Source organism: Panicum virgatum, chromosome 5N, assembly GCF_016808335.1.
Source record: "Panicum virgatum strain AP13 chromosome 5N, P.virgatum_v5, whole genome shotgun sequence".
NCBI lineage: Eukaryota > Viridiplantae > Streptophyta > Magnoliopsida > Poales > Poaceae > Panicum > Panicum virgatum.
Window position 1 is genome coordinate 36,047,519 of NC_053149.1, and position 22,689 is coordinate 36,070,207.

The window sequence follows — 22,689 nt, forward strand, 5'->3', positions numbered from 1 at the left end:
ATTGCTTTTGAACTACCAGAACTGCGGGTTGATTTCAAGGAAAGGCATGGGCTCTTTAGCAAAACAGCCAGCCGAAACGGTATCCTTGAATCAGGGCCGTTGGATCGCGATCTGAGGGCTCGGTTTTGACGCGATCTCAATCTAATCTGGACCGCTGGTCCGAGATCGGGCGGCCAGGGGGAAAGGGCGCGCGGGGCGGCGGTGATCAGTCGCCGGAGAGCCATCCCGTGGCGGTGCTTCACCGGCGACGGCCGATCTCGGCCATCCGGGCTCGATTCTGGGCCGGGTCTGGCCGGGGAGGTAGCCCGCAGCATGCGTAATCCACCTATGTGGGTCGTGCGGGTCTGCGGAGGGTGTAGCGGTGCGCGCAGCGAAGGGGGGGTCTCCGCGGCGGCGCCCGCCGGTGAGCTGGTGTTTCGGCCACTGGAACGGCCTACGGGCCCTAGGATCTAGGGCAAAAGGTAGAACGGGCGCTACTAGTGCTCACCGAGGATGCAGAGCGGGCTGGACGGCCGAACAGGGTCGATGGCGATGTTGACCGGCGGCGGAGCGGAGGCAGAGCTTGCGGACGGGGCGCTGCGGTGGTCCTCCGGGCGCCTGGATCCCACGGCTCGAGTCCTGGAGGTGCTGCGGAGCGGTACAGAGGGTCAGGGCGGGCTGTGGTCCACCGGCGGCAAGCAATCGCGGCGAAACCGAGCTCACCTGCGCGGCGGTTCTTAGCGAAATTCCCACGCGAGTGTGGGGCAGGGGGCTAGGAATGGGGCTGGTGACAATCTTGTTGACCGGGCGGAGCTCCGGCGAGGATCCTCGGTCGATGTGGTGCAGCGAAACGGCTGGTCCACGGCGGCGCAGGGGGTGCTGTGCGGCGGAGCAAGGCAGCGGGCGGCTAGGGTTTAGTGGCTGCGCTGGCGTGGGGGATGAGGAGCAGGGAAGGCTGGGGTGGCATTTAAAGGAGGGCGCCGGGGTCTCGACGTGCGGGCCGTTGGGCACGCGGGCGAGCGTCACGGCGAGGATCGCGGCTCCGTTAGCGCGCGGGAGAAGGAAGGGAGGTAGAAGATGGCGCTGACAGGTGGGGCCGGGACGTCAGCGAGACAGAGGGGAGAGCATCTGACGCGCGGGGCCCAGGTGGCAGAAAGGGCGACGCGCGCACTGCGCTGGGCGAGCGCGAGGTGCGACGGGCTGCGGGGCGCGGCTGAGTGAGCGTTGGGCCGGACGCGGGAGAGGGAGGGAGTTGGGCGCAGGGAAAAGGAAAGGAGGGAGTGGGCCAGCTGTGGTTGGGGTGCTGCTGGGCTGGGTTCTGGGTTTGGTTTCTCTTTTCCTTTTCTATCTCAACTCAAACTAACTCAAATTTATTTGAATTCAAACTCCTACGCACTCAAACAATTAGAGCTTATGCACCAGCATGAATGCAACAACAAGTTTAGACGTAGAAATTTTTTAATTATTTGTGAAAGAAAATTAATTTAAATGCAAGTCTAAGCATATTAAATCCTAGAAAATTAAATAAAGCCAATTAAATTTATTATTAAATAGGAAATTGAAATTAGGGTGTTACAAAAGAGTGGTCGGCTTTAAGCTAGATCAAATATCGTGAGGTAAAGGGAACATCATGTATAAGATTGTGACGGCTCGACACATATGAATCGCGCGTGCTTAGGAGTTGACACATCTTGCTAGAGACCGATATCAACTATTGGCCAGTAGGAGTACTGGGCCATGTCTACTCACGCGTGAGCCCATAGGGTCACACACTTAAGGGCCAGAAGCCTAATGAGGATGAGATTCAAATTAGACTGGGCTTTGATGCACTAATGGGCCTAGAGAGGCCCATAGGGTTAGACTTGCGGTGGGGGCTAAGAGCAGCCCACCTGAAGGGGGCACCCAAGGTGGGGCCCACTAGGGCCCATCTAGGGGCGCCCACTAGGGCTATAAAAGGAGGGAAAGGGGGAGGGGGCGCCCCCCATCTATGCAGCCCTAGCCGCCTCTTTGTTGGCGCCCTCCTCCCTCTCTCTGTTGCTCCTCCTCCCGCGCATCAAGCCCTAGTTCGTTTTTGCGGATCTAGCAATCCGGAGAGCGAAGCTTCTTCCCGTACGTGTGGACTTCGTGGAGGTTCTGCGCTTGCTGCACAAGGATGAGCCGTTCGTGAGGAGGTTCACGCAACTGCACTGCCGGCTTCCATCTGCACTACACCGACGCGCTACAGAAGTTCCGCAAACTGCGCGTCTAGTGGTAATCCCGTGATCTATAACTGCAGTAATCCTGGTTTATGCGGTAGAAAATTTTTGTTTGTGCTACCCCATATTACTACAGTAAGCCCACTGGATGACAATGTGCTGGCCTGCTGGGCATGGACAAGCTGATGCACAAGAATCATGCAGAGCCAATCTCCTCCACAACTTCCACCAGCGGCCACCACCATAACGTATGGTTCTCGATCAGCAACCCCCTATATCTGACACCAATAAATCAAGAAAAATTCATTTGACACTGCCATTTACCCGACAAAGCATGCAAGCTTTAGAACTCGAACCCAAGGTGAGGATGTGAAGTCACCCAAAGCAATCCTCTACGCCTGTTTTGCACCAATGAATCTTCGGAGCTTCTTTTCCATTCATTTTAGAAAGACATTCTTTTCCATACTTTATTGTAGAACAAACAAAACGATTTGAATTATCTTACAATCCATAATCTATATATGATTCTTCGGACGGGGTCGCTTTTCTGCCCCCGCGTAGCCCGCTCGGGCGGATCCTGCCACCGCTCCCCGCCGTCCCCTCCGCCACTTCCTCCTAACCTCGCCGCTGCTTGAGCGTGCCGGGGGGAGTCCGTGCGGACGCGAGGACAGCGGCGGCGAGGCCTTCTCTACCCTGCTGTGTGTGCCCTCCCCAACCCTTCCACCCCCAGATCTAGATCGAGTTTCGTGGAAGACGGTGACGGTAGCGTGGGCGGCGACTATGGCGCGTTGTGGCTCCCAGCGGCGGGGACATCGGCGGCCTGCTGCAACATGGCCGTGCCTCCCTGCCGGCGGCCCCTTTCCTGCGCCTGGCGAGGCCCTCCGTGGCGGGGGCCCGACGGCCGGCGGTCGGTGGCCTGCGACGCGGCACCTTGGGGTCGTAGAGTTCGTGGAGCTGCGGCATCTACGGCGGCGGCGACACTGGCATGCGTCCCCGTGGGGTGTCCCGGCGGCCTGCGGCGCAGCTTCCATAGGGGTGGCCGGTGGCGCAACATCTCGGGACTGTTCACCTCCGCTGGTTACTAACCGCGCCACCACTGTCAGAGCACCCTGGAGGGGTCTCGGCGGCACTGGGCCGTCGCCCCCCTCGGCGCGCGCGGATGTTGGTCGTGGTGCTTCTCCATTTTCGCAGTGCGGACGGCTGCCTGGGGTGATGTGCAGGGGTGAATTTGGTGGCGCTGGGTGAAAGCCTCGGCCAACATCTGTTGGAGCTGACGATGGCGACACTCCTGGGGTCGCAACCCTTGTTGGAAGCGTCGTTGAAGGTGCCACCTCCTCACCTTGTGAATTCTCTGGAAGAAACTCTGCATGGGTGACCTAGGTGGGCGACGGCGGCGTGAAGTGTCGTATCCTCCCTGGTGGCGACGCCTTAGAGTTCGCACATTATCCCGGTGGGGATCGGCTTAAGCGGAATGTTTCGGCACTCATGTGCAAAGTATATGCATTGAAAATGGCAAGCAACGGATAATCCGGACATCAAGCTTCTAAGCAGGCGAGTGATGTGATGGATTGATACCACATAAAAATATTGCAAGAACGAAGCGAGAACAAAGAAGAAGATTGAAGCTTAGTCTTCTAGATTTCTTTCTTTGTCTTATTGCTTTTTATTCTTGTATTTGTGAAATCCCTCATTTGAGGTCTAGAGTCTAAGAACTATTGTAACTCTTTTGGCTATAGTCGTTCGCTTGTGAGCGAATGATCAAGGCCGGAACTCTTTCCTTAATTTAAAAAAATATGATTCTCTCTTTCCTTAATTTAAAAAAATATGATTCTTCGGATCTACTTTACTGTCATAAGATTTTTTTTATGACATATTTGCTTGGTTAACCGAGCCCCTTAGCAAGAGGCAGATTATACGTTATGCTATCAATTTAATCTTTTTTTTTGCGGAAAGATATCAATGTTCCCGCAACAGTGGAGAACCTCCGTATACGATGTCGTTTTAGTTTTCAACAAGTTTCTGCCCAGCTTTGTTATGAAACTCCTATCTTTTGACGCAAGTGCATTATTGTTAATTTGTTAAGCGTCAACAACTAATAAGTTCCTATTTCGTTTAAAAAACCAAATCAGTTCCTGTTAAAAAAGTGAAAACCTCAAATTGATCATATATATGCTGGCCAGCTCGGAATGGCGCGGCAACACCGCGGTCAGAGTTCTAATCAGGTACGGATCATACAGCGGACGGCAGCGATCATCCCGTGCTTTCAGGAGCGGCGCAGGAAGGAATCTTTGGATCGCTACCCTTGTTCCTGGATCGCACGATGCAGAGGTAGCCTACAATCAGAAGCTTCCGCTGATAGCGTCCACGATCGGAAGCGCCGTGATTCGCCGGGCCCGCACCAGCTCCTTCCAAGGAGGGAAATGGCGAGCCGTCGGGCCCCACCTTAGCCGATAGAACAGGTGGGCAAGCAGTGGGCCCGCCTTCCTCCGCTCACGTCAGCATCCTCCCCCACCCAGGCCACCCTCCCCCCTCCGCTGTATAAAAGACCAGCCCCATCTCCTGCTCCCGGCAAACTCAATAATCGATCCACCACTAGCGAGCTCCTGTAGCAAGAAAGAAACCATGTCGGGTGTGTGGGTGTTCGAGGACGGGATTGTGCGGCGCGCGGACAGCGATCCTCCGAGTGGCGCCGGCGCCGGCGGGTCGCGGCCGAACAACAAGGTGCTGGTGCACGTTCCTAGCGGCGAGGTGGTGACCTCCTACGACGTGCTGGAGCGGCGGCTCCGCGAGCTCGGGTGGGAGCGCTACCTCTACGACCCCTGCCTGCTCCAGTTCCACCAGCGCTCTACTGTGCACCTTATCACCGTGCCCCGCGACTTCGCCCGCCTCAAGCTCGTCCACATGTACGACGTCGTCGTAAAAACCCGGAACGTCATCGAGGTCCGCGACGGCGCCCCACCAGCCTGATCGTCGCAGCGCGCGGCCGCCTTCTTCCTCCTCGCCGACTAAATCAACTGGCGCTGCCGGGCCTGATTGCCGCGCCGCATATCAGCGTACGTACCCATGTATTGACGTATTGTATGTCTGATTGCAGTCGAGATGGATCGAAGTAGAAGAGTCGCACGTGCGACATAGCGGCGCCTGCTCGCGTTGCTGCTTTGCAGGGACTACTCCCTGGTTGTTTTGGCGCCAATCACATATATAATATATAAAGAGAATATATCTGGTGTAAACCACAACTTTGTAAAAACTCGTGCAAACCACGGCAAAAAAGTTATCTAAATTCACCAAAAAATCACACATGTAGATGATATGATGATAGACAATCTTGTAAAATATTTTGGCGAAACTCGACTTCATTTGTGAGATATAAAAATAACAAATTTTAAGCCAGAAAGTTGTCCGGATGATTGGTTAAAAATTTGTTATTTTTATATCTCACAGACGAAATCGAGTTTGAATAAGATATTTTATAAAGTTATGTATCATCGTATTATCTACAGGTGTGATTTTTTGGTGAATTTAGACGACTTTTTTGCAATAATTTGCACAAGTTTTCACGAAAGTTGCGGTTTGCACTAGATACGTTCCCTATATAAAAAAGCGTGCCGCTGTATGCTTTGTTGAGGGCGTATTTCTTTCACAAAAGATTGTTGTATGATTTGTATGGTAATTAATGTATGGTTTGTGAAATCTGCTTCTTTTTTAGCTTCCGTTCAGGGTTGTCATCAGATATTTGATGATCGATATAGATTTCGTCTTTTTAATAAATTGTTTGTGCAATACATATGGGTTATGAATGTGAAATAAACGAGTTGTTGAATTTTACTGTGAGGATGATGCTTTGATTTCGATCCCTTGGTTGTTTTTTTCCAATATCATATGTTCAATTAATTTTAGTGTTCGAATATTGTTTACTTTATTGTTTACGAAAATAGTTGCCGAAAATAGTGATAGGCAGGTAAACCAAATCAAGTAAAATGTTATAGAATATATATATATTTAATGCATTCTTAGAATTATATACATTGAGAAGTCGATTGGGACACGGGTGACAACTACCCTCGTGTGCTGGATAGGTTTGCATCTAATAATAGAACAATTTCACACCTGCATGCTTTTCTACCAACAGCTTTTCATGACAGTGACATCTATATATATATATTCTCTGCCGGGATGTTAAAAAATATATTAAAATACTCAAAAACACATTGGATTTTTAGAATGTGTGCCACTACATGAAACAGTAATCCTTAATTTAAAATTACGCAAAAACGATAGATATATTCCGGCTCAGTCTTCGAAGATGGTCATAAAGGTAGAGTTTGCGTACGTGTATTGTTCATAGGGGTGGAAGTGTATGAGTTGTGAGTATTTGAGTTGTACCGTACAATTTCAAAAAGAATATGTATATTGTTGGTCGTCATAGTTTTATTAGATAGTTTGCTGCAAATAAACATGCAAAATGTTTAATAAATTACTTTTCTATTGGCTTTGTTATTGTCTATTTTATTTGTCTCCATTCGTTATCATTAGCTCAATTTATTGAATTGCTTAAGTATGCACCAGTAATGCTGTGCTTCCCACATTACATATGTAATGCAATCTAGTGTGTTCATAAATGTATACTAAATAAATGTCTAAATCAATATTTTTCAATAATATTGCAATGCTTCTTCCAAATAACAAAATGCATACTCCACCAGTATGAGAAACATCATAGTTACATTATTATATTTTTGTTTGAACTTTTTATATAAAATTAAAACAATTGAAGGGATCAACAGTAATGGATTTAATATTACTCTCACCAACTGTGTTATGGTGTCATTCTATTTAGATGTGGTTTCATTTTTAATTTGATGCAAGCTCTTGGCTCTCGCATACCAGCTATTGTTAATTGTTGGATGGAAATCCGTAACAAATATGTGGAAGATAGAGACATGTTGGGTGTGTTTGGTTGGGCTTTGGTTTTTGGAAAACCTGTTGTTAGTTGTGGGCTATGGAAAAGCTACTGTGAGCTGTGGGCTGCGAGAAATCTTAAAGCCGTTTGGTGAAGTAGATGTGGCTTTTTGGAAACGCTTACGAGTGGATATAATCCCACATGTCATTCATAGTTCACCCAACTCAATCATCTCCCTCTCCCACTCATGAGCGGACCCCACATGTCAGCATCTTCTTCCTCCTGCTGCTGCATTCACGGGAGGACGGGAGTGACACGTGCCTACAGTGGCAACCGGCGAGTCCGCCTTTGCCCGCTGAAGTCCACGAGCAGAGCCATAGGGGTCGCGCCGCCGCGCCTGCAGGGAGGCAGCGGGATTAGGTGCCACCACCTGTTCCTCGTGCTGCATAGGGAGAGGAGAGGGATGAGGAGGGGCGGATTGCGCGAGAGACGCTGGAACCGCCCCCGCGGGGGCCAAGACACACTACCTGAAATGCGGACAATGGTAACAGACAAAGACATGCATTGGTAACGGTCACATGCATCATTACCCTTTATGGGTTACTAATGACCTTTCATTGGTATCGGGTAAAAGCCCGGTACAAATTACATAAAATTGTAACGTCTATTGCACAATGTCTGTTACTAAAGTTTGTTACCAATCACCCCTAACGCCTGCTCCAGCTAGGCCCGCAAAAATTTATGGTAACAGTTTCATTAGAAGACCGTTACCATTCATAATTTATCAGTAACGGAGACCGTGTAGGACCGTTACCGATAATCATTACCAATGATCCCGGGGGCTGGTCCTTCCAGGCTCGATGTCAGTGTTGGTAACAAATGTTTATAGGTGTCCGTTACCAATGATTTGTGGATGGTAACGGCTCTTAATTAATACCCGTTACTATTAGAAGTTACCTATGACACCTCGCGGTCGGTCCTCTAGGCCCACTATTATAATTGGTAACAGTTGTATTTTTGAGTCTGCTACCAATGATCTATGGAAGGTAACAGTTGTCATTTGATGCTAGTTACCAGTATGTGGTCATCGGTAACGGCTGGCTCTACTACAACGTTACAATTGATGTTTGTGTGGTGACGGTCTGCAGTATACAAAATGTATTCATCCATATCATATCATGACAGAGAACATATATTCATCAATATCATGGATAGAAGTATATATACAAAATAAGTAATCAGGGATACAAAAATAAACTTGGTAGCTAAATACAGACACCTCCCCCCCCCCCACATAAAAGTAAGTAAACAGGGATTAATTAATTCTAACTACCACATGATATAAAAGGTAAAAGGTCTTGTGAAGAGAATAATCCTATTTCACTGCTATACATTGCTAGCATCAGGAAATAGAATAATCGTGAATTCCGCGTAACCGACCAAGCCGCTAAAGTAGTGATAAATCCTATCAATAAAATAGATCATAATTAATGTCCATCAATTCCCAATCTCCAGTGGAAATCCAAAACATCTATCCATTTAGAAGTCTTCCTTTAATTGGATTAAGGGATCCTCCAATTGGAAATAATAACAAGATGCATAAGACATTAGAAAGAATTCTAATAAACAAACAGATAAACCAACATGCATCTATAAAATCAATATGGCGGATGAGGAGGAGCTGCTGAAAGCTTGCAGCTGAGCGGCTCAGCCGAGGGCATAAAGAGGAGGACTCGCCTCGGAGGAGGATGCTGAGGCCCGGAAAGCGCGCCGGTGGAGGATGAGGAGGAGCGGCGGAGGAGGCGCGTCAATGGATCGACGAGGCCATCGGTGGAGGAGGACCGTTGAGGAGGAGTGGCGGTGGAGCAGGCCGAGCCAATCGAGGAGGAGCAGCGGAGACACCTGTGGTAGACGGGAGCGGCAGTGGAGGAGGAGTAGTGGAGGCCTTCGGTGGAGGAGGCGTAGCATCAACGGCCCCTCTATACGGGTGGCGTCGATAGGAAGCTTGGTGATTCCGAAATGAAGAAGCTCCTCCATATAACCTGGAGTGACCTCATTTGTAATGACTAAGTAACAATTGTTATCATTGTTTACAATATTGGTAACGTGTGTTAACAAGAAATGTTACTCATACAAAATTCAGTGTTACGGGCAAAACATGCACGTAACTAATGTCATATCATTGGTAACGAACGTGAATAGTTATAGTTACCAATGATATTAGTAACAAACTTTGACAAAGTCTGATCCTTATATATTGTCATTGGTAACGGACCATATTGACGTCCAGATCTGACTCAGCCCGGGGGGTCCTATTTGTAACGTCCTCTATTAAAGACCGATGATTGTTGTAACGGACAACGTATGTCCGTTACTAATGCCATGTTACCTAAGTTCGTTTTTCACGTATAGTGACACGCCACCGCCAGAGTCGGGAGGCACGTCCGCCGCTGCCTATTCCCTGGCACCGCACGAAGAGAGGAGAGGGTTGGTGTGGCAAGATTGAGGGGAAGAAGCCAGATCGGCCACCGCCAAAGCCAGCACACATGACCGCCCGCCGGCTCTGGGATGCGCGTCCGCCGCCACTGGTGGAGGAACCCTAGCGCCTGGCTGTTGCGGGAGTCGAGAGGCGCGTCCAAAAGAGGCGAGGAAGGGAGGAGGCGAAGGGAATGAAATGAAATGGTGCCCACATAATGGATGGCAGAGGGGTAATTTTGAGAGAAAGCTCCACTATGCTGCCGCTAAAAGCACCTCTGAGCTTGATGTGCAATTTGCATTGGGCAAAAAGCTGCTTCCAAAGAAAGCACTCCCAACCCTTGACTCCCTTTCGTTGGCTTTTTGGCTTTGCCTGGAAGCCGCCCCCAAAAGCCAAACCAAACAGACTCGTAAAATCTCTATGTGCTTGTAGCATCAGATTTCTTATATGGTTTCATCTCTGTGATAAACTTCATTATTATTGGCATACTACGCTCAACTTGCGCTTAATCGAGTAAATGAGTAAAAGCTAAAGCATAATATTAAATCTTTTTGTATGCTTCAAAAAAATTATTCAGATATTTATTGCCAAATTAATCTTGTCTGGAGGAATATAAATTGTACACAAATATATACACACACACACGAGCGAGAGAGAGAGAGAGAGAGAGAGTTCCCATGTAACAAAAGCTTCTACACTACTTTATTAGAAAATGGGCGTACCAATGAGCTCGGAAATTCTGATGCTATTGAAAAAGAAGAACCATTTAATTTCGATGATAATCCTTAGAATTAACTATCTATTAAAGTTAAGGAATCACGCTTTTTATCCCAAGGACTCAGATTGTGCAAAATTTTGATGCAAACCATGAGTTCGGATTGAGGTTAACAGAGAGTATTCTTAGTCATGGAATTTTGTACCCATAGTGAAAGGATTCAGTGCTCGTAGGCTAAGAGGTGGAGGGGACGAATTAGGTAAACTAAAAACTTTAACCTATGGCTTTCATCCAGTTTGCAGAAAATATAAACTAGAACATGTTGTCATGAAGTGCAACTAAGGTTCAAAAAGTGTTCCAACCCACTCAAAAGGAGTTTTGCAAACTATAGCCAATCCTAACAAGATACTACTCTATATAGGTAAAGTCACATAAATTGCAAGTATGAATGTGAAAATGTGAAGGAGTGGGTCAGGGAAATGCAAACTCAGCACATCTTTTCTTTCCTATGGTATTGGTGGGCAAAAGCCACCCCTAGTCCATGTTGGATCTCCACAAATATTTTGGCCACCTAGTATCTTTGAGTCAAGAGTTTGTTCTCGCCACTAAGGCTCACCCAAGTAGATAAGGATCTTGCCACAAAGGCAATGCTCACCACCTCTTGCACCGGTCACCTTGATGTCGTCTTCGCTATGGATCTTCCTAGGAAGAAGGGGTCTCCTCGTCCCCCTAATACGGTAGCCATCGCTTCTCCATACCAAACCAGAAGGTTGATGACTAGCCGGCGAGTCACCAGGACTCCAATGCGTCGGCACACCAAGATTATAGTAGTGGTTCACTCTAGAACCAAACACAAGCTAGCAACACCTTTCTCTCTCACTCTCCCTAGGCCTAAACTAGCACTAGCACTCTCGAAATTTGTGCTAAAACCATTGAATGTGATCACTAGGCACTAAGGTGGCTAAAATTCTTCAATGTGTATGTGCTTCCTCTTGACTCCAGCAACCTCAATTGGGTTAGGTAAGGTGTATAAATAGCCCAACAATTCCAAAGAGCCATTGCTCGAATGGCCACAAAAAGAACAACAGTGCCAGATGAACCAATAGACCGCATATGTGGGCGTCAGATCATTTGGTACCACCCTTTTGGCCATGTAGCGATTGGCCCCTTTCTGCCACATCTTATTTTGCTTGCATCTCCCAACACATTGCTTCATGCATCATCAGATGCCCGTAGGATCATCCGGTGCTAAAGGATTTGTCCCTTGAAATCTCCTATTGCTTGACATGCTCTCTGAGTAAACAAAACTGTAGCTTTCTTCAATTGTATCGGATCATCTGGTGCTTAATGAGTTTCTGTCTAAAGCCACTATTCATTGCACCGACGCTCATCTCCAGAGTACCAGATCATCTGGTGCTACGAAGTCCTTGACTTTCTACGCAGACCATTGATCCGGACCGTTGTAATCTGAGGCCGTCAGATCATCCGTTACTTTGTTCATGCTGAACTTGTCTAGAACATCTCGGCTGTCATTTTTCTATGACTTTGATGAGTACCATTGACTATTTTGTCACTCAATCATCAAAATCACATTAATGGCCCTAATGGTGCTATTTTCTATAAACCATGGTTTTGTTTTGTTAGGTATACCTACATCTAAAGGGTATATTTGTTGGCAGTCGATATCGATGATTTTCGCCGCCAACGCCCCGCCTGATTTCATGAAATATAGGCCATAACCATTATTACTAATGAGTTCCACATGTTTTGGTGCATATTTGATCTCAGGAACAACATATCCAAAATTGACCCAAAACGAACACTGTTTGGACCGGAAGGCCCGAATCCGGCCGACCGGCATACTTTCTGTAGAATCTTGGCATGAGATTTTACCAGTATCATCCAGAGGGAGAAATCAAGCCATTCCAATGGGTGGTTTCCCAGAATACACGAGATGGAATCGGAAGGCTTGAACCCTTAGGCAAAACAGAGGAATTCTATGCCATGATCAGAGCACAAGATAACTACCCATCCAGGAGTGATCTCCAGCCGTCGAAGATCGTGTTGGTGCAACGGAGGGCCAAAAAGCTTCCAGAGCCAGGCTGCCCGGCCCAAGAAATGTCGGTTGAGGAAACCGCCTTTTGCACCGACCTCCCGAGAGCATCAGGAGAGTCCACTCGAAGGCGGTGGACAAATGGCGGAGATCATAGGTCGGCCGGCCTAAGAGAGGCTGGCCGGCCTGACTTTTTCGCGCCACGTGTCCAGCCTTCGCGTGGAAGTTACGATGCCGACCTCCTTGCGTGAAGTGTAGGCGACCTCGTGATAACCGCCTTGGAAGCACTATAAATAGCAGCACCCTCCCTCACTTCAAGCCATGGTGAATTGGAGCAAGTCCAAGGTGAAGCGTAGTTCTCCACATATCGTAGAAAATAGGGAGAGAGGCGAGGTGAGAGTCCAGAGAGGAGCCGGAGTGTCGGCCCCTCTCCAACTTTGTGCCTCCGAGGAATGAAGCTTCGATTCGAGTAATTTCCTCTTCATCCATCATTATTACTTTCTCTCCTTTATTTTATTAGTACTTGAATACTTGATCTCTCCAGTTGCGGGATCCCTTGTCCGCGTGGGTAGCAAGTTCTATCCATTTGGGGTTTCTTCTTGCCTTAAGGTGAGGCGGAAGTCAGTGACTCGATAGTTTAGGTGTGGTACCTAGACTTGGTTAGTTACCTTGGGTTGTGTTCCACCCCACGGAACCACAGTGGTACGCGGCAGGTGGTGACAGCCCTGTCCGTCTCTCGTAGTCCACCACGTTCAGGTGTTTTCATAGCAGTAGGATTGCCGAAAGTATGTTGGCCCTTCTTCCCACTCCTGTGTGAGCCCTTCACTTAGGCCGCCGAAGTAACTAGAGTACAAGTCAAGTATTCTTGACAGGAGTAGTTAGTAACATGACGTTAGACTACCTCGACCTATCTTATCTGGACCTCTTTACTCCCGTCATACCCCCGGGATAAACAAGAATCACTACTCAGTACACTTCTCGTTCCTCGTGGATTCGATACCCTGGAATACTCCCGGTATCCGTACGCTTGCGGATTTATTCTGTTAGGCTAAGGACTGCCAACAATATTCTGGTCTCTCAAGACTGCTACATCGGTATCCGTACGCTTGTGGATTTATTCTGTTAGGCTAAGGACTGCCAACAATATTCTGGTCTCTCAAGACTGCTACATCTAAAGAGGCCTTTTAAAATAGAACTGCCTAAAATGGCTGTGCTAGTTTGCTGCAATTGCGTGCTTTGATCCTTGTCTATAATCTGTATGAATATTACAGAAGGGGTGGTGCATTAGTTTTCCATTAACGAAACAATCTGAAGAAATGCGTCAGGAACATGCAAATAAAATAATTAAGAGTGCTTCTAGAGTACTTAATAAAATCTTAGAGGAAGTTCTAATATTTTTCAATACTGGCCTGCCACAACGTCGGTAGCTAACCAAAGGTGCCCTAATTAAGACTTTTCCACTTACAGGAAGCATGGCTGAAGACAGAGATGATATACGTAACTTGTAACAACCTTTGTCCCTAATATAAGAGGCACAACCCGTACGTAGATGAGAGGGTGATGTCAATTCGCATTCTTCCTCTTCTACTAGTTGCATGTTTCTTGTTCATGTATGCATGTACCTGTTGTCTTGGGCCCTGCAATGGTACAAGATATCACGATGTGATTGAGTGAAGGATATTGTCCATACCTGATAGTACCAAATGTATCTTAGTTCTTTCCCAGCCACAAGGCTATAAAAACATTTCTAGGACGACGGATTCATTGGCACATGTGGCCACATAGTGCAGTATTATGTTTTTTATCTGGGACTTGTGCATTATACTGAAATTCGCAGAACGAATTCGCTTTGATATTGGCAAACAAAATGGTGCATGCACCTACCTCCCTCCTCCATCCATGCTGTTGAATGCATGCATGATCGCACATATATAAACCTCTCTATAGCTAGGTAGGAACACATAGGTGGATGGTCTCGCCATAACAAGACAACCAAAACATATGAGAACAGGGCTTCTCTAATCACTACAAGAAACTATTTAATCTGTGACGGATTTGTCATGACATTTTCAGAGAATGTCATGGATTCACTATTATGGGTATCAAGTCCAAAAACCATGACATTTTTTCAGTTTCGTCATAGTCCGGCCCAAAACACTGTGACGTTCAAACAAATTTGTCACGAACAGCAAACTAAAAGCCTTAAACCAAATTTCAACATTGTACTAAGTCATATTCCGCTCCCTATCCTCCCCTAACATGCATATGTGAATGGATGGAAAGTGATTGGGAAAAAATTGGCGTTAAACCCTATCCTCCCGTAGTATGCATATGTGATTGGAAAAAAATGGCGTGGAAAAAAGTTGGCGTTAAAAAATAGAAAGTGGCAAGGGAGATTCGAACAGTGCTCTAGCGAGAGAAAAAAGCAGCCTTACCACATCACTAACCGTTCAGTCGTTCTTGTGTTTCGTACTTTTCCGTTTTACATGGTCACATACTCATGTTTTGGCGACAAAAGAAAAGGTAGCAATGAGAGGTATCGAACCTGGGTCTCAAAGGCAAGAAACTAGGAGCACCACTGCGCTGATCAGTTCTCTGTGCTGGGGTCATGTACTATAATGGTTTTTACTTCATAACCTCGGAATGTGGTACAAAGACCAGATATGCAATCCATCCTTTTCTTTTTAATCTTAAACTTAAATTTGTAATTGGTATTTATCCCTCATAAAAACTCCAAATTTATATGTTAATTACTGTTTTTTTTATCTTTTCTCTATATGCCAAGATTTTAAATTTGTATACTCCAATATTTGAAAAACCTTATGAAACTTTTTGTGCAAGTTTATGGACCAAAACTATCTTTTCATGTTCATTTAGTTTTTGGACATCTTTGGTGAGTGTGGGAAGAATAATACCTGCTGCTATGTTGTTAATTTATTATTCCATGTTCTCTGAACTGATTTTGGAAACACTGCAAGAAATTTCGTCATTAGTACCGGTTGGCAACGCTAGTTTAGCACCGGGCGCCCGACCGGTACCAGTTGTCCGGTACTAAATGAGACGCCATTTAGTACCGATCAACACGCCCGGTACTAAAAGGGCCATTTAGTACCGGTCGGTAATACAGACCGGTACTAAATGGTTTTTCACCCAAAAAATAAAAGGAAAAAATTGACGAACACTCGGGACGTCACAAGTCACGCGATTTTTCAGGCGTAAATGCGTGTGCGCAGTCACGAGGATTCGAACCCATGACCTCCAGCATCGTGTGTTACTTCCCTACCATCTCACCTACACATCACATGTGAGTAGAGAGGAGATGCATTCCTTTTGAAGTAACCAGTGGAGGACCATTTAGTACCAGGCCAAGTCACCGGCCGGTACTAAATGTCGCATTTTAGTACCGGCCGGTGCCTTGGCCCGGTACTAAATGGTCGCGCCATTTTAGTACCGGGCCAAGGCACCGGCCGGTACTAAAATGTGACATTTAGTACCGGCCGGTGTCTTGGCCCGGTACTAAAATGGCTTCGGGGGCTTTCAAATTTGAGCCCGGTACTAAAATGGCTCCGTGCCAATGTTTGTACCGGACTAATTCATGCCCAGTACTAATGGGCATGGACGAATGAGCCTTTTTCTAGTAGTGAAAGTAGTGCTTGATGTTCTGTTTATTATGATAAACATGAAAAAACAATAACTTTAGCTTAAATAAAAGCTTATAAATGGTACCATGTTATCTTTATATTTTTGTATGTATCTTCTGTGTCCTGATGTCATTGTTCATTTCGCTACAAGGATCAGAGCTTGACCATTTCAAAGCAAATAGTTACTTAAAGATATACAGTCTCCTTTGATATGACTTAGCTAGCAAATACTGTACTTAAGCTAGTGTATTCTTGTGGCATGTGATTTGGAGATGCAACTAGCCGGCATTGTCCTTTTTCAAATAATCAAAACATGCTTTGTTTATTCCATGGCTAATTTCACCATTTGCTATACCACGTGCAGGTATGCAAATAATCAAACTGAGATGGATGTGAAACTGGAGGAACTTTTTGCTGCTACCAAAGTTTTGCTGCTGTAATGATGGTTTTTGTTGTTTCTAGTGCGTGGTCAAAGAATGCTTGAAAGAATGCTTGTATCTAACTATTGTTCTTTCTGGTGCTATCTGTATGCTGTGGTGAACTCTTTTGACCAGGGTTGATCTGTAATTATTTTGTTGCTGGAACAAGGCTGTATTATGGGATGATTTTCTGTGAAATTAGCTTATGAAATTCTATGTATTATGGGCTCAAATGTTTGTAATGATAAATGAGCTGAAAACTAGCCCAAAAACATAATTAGGTTATGGGCCGATTTTATAAATGGGCTATAATGAGGTCACCTTCCATGTCGTAGCAGCCCAGTTGCAAAATAGGCCCAATAACAAGTGGGCTAAATGCTCTTAAAAAAATACCACATCATTAGTCACGTTGGCTGCCACGTTAATGTCTATGTCATTGATGGTTGAATACATTGCATCATCTATAACGTTTATTTTTTTCATAGATACTAGATTTGGGTTGGACTAAGTAGGCTTCGAGTTATTTTGTGACGGTTTAGAAATGTCATAGATCATGCTAATCTATGGCGTTTACACAAAAAACGTCGATTGATTTAATATGTTACGCTCATTTCATGATGTTATCTAAAATCGTCACGAAACCATCATAAACACTATTTTGCGATATTTTTTCAACAATTTATGACGAATTTATTTTGTTCTAAATTAAATAATTTCTTGTAGTGAATTTACAGTCGCGCGTTACTTTCCATCCGTACCATCGATTTCAGACAAACGCCACCTTTCCACATTTGGCTACACATTTGGCTAATCCACGGTTCCCATACATTTCCCTTTTTTTGGAAACCAGCTATCAGCGCTAATCCAAGGACTCACGTCCGCGGAAGCCCTCCCCACCCCCGCTGCCACGATAGTTGCGTTCGCCCCGCCAGAAAAAATTAGAAAAAAACTTTTGTACTAAAAAAATAATATTGCAAAAGCAGCCAGAAAAAATTAGTATAAAATTTTTTGTACTAAAAAAATAATATTGCAAGACTATGCTTGAGGTATTGAAAAGCTTGTGCAGCAAAAGATCCACGGAAGAAAACTTTTACAGAAAACTTTTTTGATAGTAAATGTTACAGATTGTGGGGGAGATATGTTAAGTAAAATGCTGCAAAAAAAGTCCATAAAAACATTTTCTGGTACAAACTTTATTATGTAACAAAATTTTCAGAATTAAACTTGAGTTATTGAAAAAAAATTGTGCAAAAAAAAATCGACGTGTAAAAATTTGTGAGAAAAATTATAGCTACAAGAAATGTTACGGATTTGTTTGCTTGAAATGAAAGAAACGAAAAGAAAAAGAAAAGATGCAGCGCAGCCCACCACACCACCGAGCTGATGTGGCCAGGCTCGCCGGAACATGCAGCCGGGCGGAGGTCCGCCGCCGTTGCTAGCTGCAGTCGCCGCTGTTACCCGCACGGATCTCTGGCTGCTCCTGACCAGGCGGGGGCTCAAGCGCGCGGAGCTCTAGCTGCTCCTCACCGGAGACCCGATCTCCCGCCGTGCTCCCACGAGCTGCCTTGCGCCAGCTCCTGCGACCCAGCACTGGCACCTCCACTCGCACATGGCTGTGGATCTAGACCGAGTGAAAAAAAAGGGAGGAAAATGGAAGGGGAAAGGACCTCCGGGGAAAAAGAGGAGGAGGCTCTAGATAATTGCTGCGGGTCCACTCACGTGCGGGCTGCACATCGACCCTAGGGAGTAGGGACAGCAGCGTGCTGTCGACCGTAAAAGCAACTTCGGGGTAATTAACTAATTATACGGGGAGAAGAGCATGCGCCCTGCAACAACGGTACCCTAGCAAACGTCCAAGGGCACCAATAGTTAGTACTCAACAAAAAAGAAAGAACATAGAAGAAGAAAACCAGCACTAGTGAAAATAGTCAACGTATGGTAATTTGCCATATATCATAAAACATTAGCTAGGGGTTACCGTGATAAACTAGATAAAATAAATATTTATATATATGATCTCGCACACTTAAGTGCTTCGTTTTCTTGTAATATGCATGAACAATGTGAACCGAAGAAAATATATGTGTAAGTTTACAACTACATATTGCAACCAATGACACGGGAAATATAAATAACATATACAAACAAACTAAGACCATGTTTGTTTCCTGCTCACACTAGTAGAGAAAGGGTATTCGATCCAACACATTAGTCTCAGTCGTCATTGGGTCCGAGTCTAATGCAATCTTTAGTCCTGGGTCCAACGGCTAGCCCTAGCCGCGGGGTCCAGGGTTTTTTGTTTGTTCTGATTGGAACCACCAACTGGGACTAAAGTTCCATATTTATCTCGGTTGGTGGCTGCAACCGAGACAAAAGTCCCTGGGCACAAATGGTCCCGGTTAGAGCCACCAATTGGGATAAATGAGGAACCACCGGTCCCGGTTTGTGGCTCCAACCAGGAGAAAAGTTCCTTGGCCCCTTATTACCTTCTTCCTCCCTCTGCCCAGGCAATCAGCTTCTTTGTTCCTGCTATTTTTGGCTCGAGTGGGGGAGTGTCGGTGTTTTACCGTCACGTCCCCTTATGTAGAGAGATGATTGTGGGGGATCACCAAGATTAGGAACCGTCGAACCGAGGGTGGAAGCAACACAAGGGTTAGACAGGATCGGGCCGCGGATGTTGCAAAATACCCTACGTCCTATGAGGTTTGTATTGCCTTGGGTATAGCGATATGCTTGGAGCTGAATGGAGGGGGTCCCTACCCCCCTTATATAAGCCAAGGGAGCAGGGTTACATGGAAACCCTAGGTTACCGTCTAGAGTTTGTCCCGAGTACTTTCCAGGTAGTTTCTATCTAACCCGACTAGTACATAATACAACCCGGGTGTTAACATGGCGCATTGATACATGATATCTCCTACCCTATATGTCGCATAGGACCATGCCACGTGGGATATCCTGTGGCCCCGGGTCTGACAAGCCCCCCGAGCTCTTTGTAGCCGAGTAGTCGCAGATCTTCGACTACTTCTTGAGCCATTATCGACTAGTTCCTGAACTCCACGCACTACTTCAAGATATGCTCTTGCCCGAAAATACTTTGAAATCTTCAGAGATCTTCTTACATGGGTGCGACGAATAGTCGCACTCCATATGGAGTAGCCCCTGAGCCTTAAGTTGAATCTAAGAATCAGGCTGAGGGTCAAAGGTCTTTTAACCTTATTCAATTGTTTTTCAAAAATTCAAAAAATAATTTCTCTTTTCCCACGTACCCAGCAGCCCCCGAGCCTTTTAATCTAATTTTAGAATTTGGGTCCAAAAAAGGGTCCAAGACGACGTGGCATAACTAGTGTAGCAGTTCATTTTAAATTGTCCTTACCCGTTTCGAGATAGGGTCCCCGGAACAATTACCTAATCTGTGACGAATTAACATTTGGTATTCCATATACTTACGAAATAGACACTTGTGAGATTTATAAGTCCAGATCTGGTAACTCTTCCCCTTTTACCTTGGCCGCCGATGTAATCTTCCGCCGTCGCCTCCTTGCCTTCTTAGTCCAAGCCAGAGGTATGCGGGATCCTTCAGCATCTGGAGCCCCCGAGCATCAAAAGAGCCCAAGAGATTCGGGGTGGAGAAGCCCACATACTCCGATCGGGGGGAGAAGAGGAAGCGTGAAGAGAGGTCTGCAGAGGGTGGTGCACCATGGCCACGAAGTAAGTGCTCCTTTGAGGATTTGGAGTTGATGGAACAAAGGTTCTTCTTGCAATCAGAGGGGGAATTCAGCTGGTAGAATGCTGAGGGGGAGGATTTTCCGGTACCCCCGAAGATCGTTTTGTTCACTTCCTTCCTTGTGCACGGCCTTTCAATACCTGCAAGTCAATTTCTGGAGGGGCTTCTTTACTTTCATAAGATTCAGCTTCATCACCTCCCTCCATAATTGATCTTGCATATATCTGTATTTATGCATTTTTGCGAGCCTTTTATGGGGATCGAGCCCCACTTTGAGTTATCCGAAGCATGTACACCTTGACACCTTCGCCTTTTTCTGATATGATGGGTAGGATAGGATGTGTGTTATTGTTTAGCTGCCAAGCCTGTTCGGGATATCCTTAGCAGTAGGATTGTAGGCAAGGGATCGACTAGCTCTGGAATTCGATGGTGCAAGAAACACAAAGAGTTAGACAGGTTCGGGCCGCGAGGTGTGTAATACCCTACGTCCAATGTGGTTGCTTGTATTGACTTAAAGATTGTTATCGTTGTCTCTATTTTGAGGGGGTCCCTGTTCGCCCTTATATACTCTGGGGGGACATGGTTACATAAAAAGTACTAGCCAAATACTGTTGGAGTCCAACTACAAATTGATCGGGTAGTTTCCTTGTACTACAGCTAGTTCTACACCTATTCGGATAGTTACAAAAGTGGCAAGGTACATCCATGCGCTATCCCTTACTCTAGAACATTCTATGCCTATTACCAGTCCAGCTACCCCCAGGTCTGACAAGCCCCCGAGCTCTTCGTAGCCGAGTTCTACAGGCATCGAGTACTTGTAGAGGCGTCTTCGAGTACTTCAATCTGTCTAAACATCCGTCGGGTGCTTCTGGCCTTCCTTTGAATACTTCGAGTAGTTCTCCGAGTACTTCTGGTTGCTTCAAGGCTGTGAGGTGCTCAAGCCCCGAAAACTTGATCATATATAGTGCACGAAGTACTCGCGCTCCATATGGAGTAGCCCCCGAGCCTTAGGTTTGAATGGTAGAATCAGGCTGTGGATCACTTCAATCTTTTTCTTCCTTTATTTTCCAAAAAAATTGAAAAATAAATATTTGATGCCATATATCCCGTAGCCCCCGAGTCTTAAATCGAAATCGAAATCCTGTATCTTGTGGGGAGCCCCCGAGCCAAGTTTTGGAATTAAGGATCTAATTTGTGGCAACTGATTCTATTATAAAAATATCAGCGAGTAAAATTAGATCCGATATCTAAAAGATCTTTTTTTCAGAAAATATCCTAGAAAAATGATACGATTAGATATACCACACTGATTGCATCAGTAATATCTTTAAAAATAAAACACGGGATGTCTATCTATTTATTGTGTATTCACGTGAGAATTCACTGTTGCACAATTTTATCCTTTACCATTCGTGAGTACTGCACCTGCGGAGTCACGGACCGGTGATCCATTCATGCCTATGAAAGGCGGACGAGGGTTCAGTCGGGGAGCACACAGGCAGTAGGGCCATGGCTCTAAGTTGGTGTTTTCGATTAGAAAGCTCTCGTCCTCCTGATACAAGTAGACATTTTTACAGCAAAAGGTGCTCGAAGAGTACTTGCGAGTGATAAGGGTAGTCTTAGTCAACCCGCATCCATGGTCTTCTCGACGGGTCCATTCTATGCATCATGCCCCTGCAACTACCCCGGAGGAAGGTTCTCTGTGGACGGGTTGCATCTAGTTGTATCATACTCTTGGGATTTCCAAGATGGAAGTTCCCAAGAAATGGCATCTCCGGTGAAAAGACTAATCCTTGTTGCAACGTATTCAGGGAGAAGGAGAAATTCCTTTTCAAGATGCAAGAAAAGGACTTGCGAGGCGCTTACTGTAATCTGCATCCTTGCTCTTGAAATTTTTGTCCCGGAATATGAGTATCATTATTCCCATAATGGGAATAACAAGTTTTAAGCTTTGTAACGGCTTATGCCTGTTGTAGTTGCAGCCGTCCTCGTCCAGGATGTCCAGGAAGTGCGTGTATAGGTCCAAGCCAATATAAACCATATAATGAGTACTCGACATGTAATACCGAGTAGTTTTATAGGGCTTGAGTATTTTCTTTTATCTAGAATGTAATTTTAGAAAAAGCAAATATCAGAAAATCTCGTTTTTACTGCAGCCGGTGAACTGACTCTTAAACTTTGTGATATTTACCCTGTTGCCACCGCCACTTCTATTTAAGTGTACTGTAAATTAGGGTCTTTTTTACCACACTGGCCGCCATTCTCCGCCTCCGCCTAAGATTTAGATCTGTTCTTGCTCTCTCAGTGCTTCTACTTCTAGATCTACTCTCTTTCTTGCAGTTCCGCCTTCCTTGATTCTTGGTTAGGGTAGCCATTGTATGCAAGAGAAGCGTCCAGTGACATTCTGCATGGCGCCCAAGAAGTTGACGAAGGGGAAGGGGGTGGAGGCCGAGTCCACCCGCGACGAAGGGTGGATGCCAAGTAAGTGTAGTGAATCTAATTTGGAATCCCTTGTAAAAGAAGGTCTTTTGCACTCTAGATCTGTGGTCCAGTGGCGTCCTGCCCTGGGCCGTGATCGTCCGTA

At 45.9% G+C, this 22,689-nt stretch overlaps 1 pseudogene; it reads left to right on the forward strand.

Moving 5' to 3' along the window:
- The first annotated feature begins 525 nt into the window (after window positions 1-525).
- Window positions 526-5,882, forward strand: LOC120674771 (annotated as a pseudogene).
- Window positions 5,883-22,689: the final 16,807 nt, after the last annotated feature.